This window comes from Arachis ipaensis, chromosome B10 (assembly GCF_000816755.2).
Source record: "Arachis ipaensis cultivar K30076 chromosome B10, Araip1.1, whole genome shotgun sequence".
NCBI classification, from domain to species: Eukaryota; Viridiplantae; Streptophyta; class Magnoliopsida; order Fabales; family Fabaceae; genus Arachis; species Arachis ipaensis.
In genome coordinates, this window is record NC_029794.2 from 135,350,225 (window position 1) to 135,352,023 (window position 1,799).

Consider the following 1,799-nt stretch of genomic DNA (forward strand, 5'->3'; position numbering starts at 1 on the left):
AACATTATCTAACTTTATTTAATAGGTTTAATAAATTATGAAAATGATACGGTTTCTTATTATTGATACTATATCAGTATCACTTAAAAAATAATATTCAATACAAGTTTTAATATTAGATAAGTTTAGTTATTGAATAAGTCAAAAATGATACCTAAAAAATATTTTATTAAAGTTATAGAATTCAAGAATTATTTCTAAAATTTAGGCACATTCAACTAATCTTATTTTAATTTTTATCATTTTTTATTCAAATTACTTAAAAAATAGAAATAGAAAAAGGTGGGACTCAATAAGAAATTCAGGCACATAAGCAAAACTTTATTTTGTTCTTTTTTTTTAGTTTTTTTTTTAAATTAAATGTGAAATTAAAAAATTATGCTTGAAATCTAGGCACGTACAAAGATCTTATTTTGTTCTTTTTTATATGTTATCTACTTAGGATTTGGATCCTCTAAAGTTTGAATTTCACTTTAGAGAATAAAGTGTGATCTCTCACCATTGATTTTATAGGTGGGACCAAGAATAAATATGAAAGAGAAACTATTTAAACTTTATTCTCTAAAGTGAAATTCAAACTTTAGAGGATCCAAATCCATCTACTTATTAGAGATATTTACTTATTCTCTCTTAACAAGAAAAATATTCTTGGCTATGACTTTTTCTAGCTTACAAAAAAAAAAAAAAAACAAGCATCATCTAACTTTATTTAGGGCCATTTCGCAAACTTCAAAAGTAATTTTTTTGAACTTTTAACTTATGAAAAGTAGTAACATTAATGTCTAGTGCAAGTTTCAAAACCAAATTGCAGCTTTTTAAGAAGCTATTTAAGAGCTTATAGATAAGTTAAAAAAATAACTTCTCTCATAATACTACTACTTTTTATCACATTTCTATAAAATAAGGACTTTTAAAACTAAGAATCCAAACACAAAATAACTTATTTATAAGCTACTTTTAATATAACTATTTATTGTTTAAGTTATTTTTTTAAAAGGAGTTTAATTAAGCTATTTATCTAAACTGAGCCTTAATAGGTTTAACTGATTACGAAAATGATACAATTTTTCGTTACTGATATCACATATCAATATCACTTTAAAAATGATTTTTCATGCAAGTTTTAATTTTAAATGATTTTAGTTATTATATAGGTCAAAAGTGATATCTAAAAAATATTTCATTAGAGTTATAAAATTTAAGAATTATGTATAAAATTTAGGCACATTCAAAGAATCTTATTTTGATTCTTATCTTTTTTGTTCAAATTATTTAAAATGTAAAAATAGAAAAAAAATGAAACTCAACACATAATAGGAAACTTAATTTTGTTCTTTTCAATCTTTTATTTAAATTAAATGTAAAATCTTAAAATAATGACTAAAATCTATGGGTATAGAAAGAATTTTATTTTGTTCTTTTTTATATATTGTCTTTTTATTTAAGATATTCACTGATTTTTTGTGAACAAGAAGAACATTCATGGCTATGATTTGTTCTAGTTTCGAAAAAAAAATCATCATCTAAGTTTATTTAATAGGTTTAATGAATTATGAAAATGATACGGTCTCTCTTATAGATACCAAACCAGTATCACTTAAAAAACTAATATTTAATGCAAGTTTTAATTTTAATTGAGTTTAGTTACTGTAGAAGTAAAAAATGATACATAAAAAATTATTTTATTAGAGTTATAGAATTCAAAAATTATATCTGAAATTTAAGCACATTCAACAATCTTATTTTAATTTTTATTATTTTTTATTCAAATTACTTAAAAAGTAAAAATAAAAAAAATA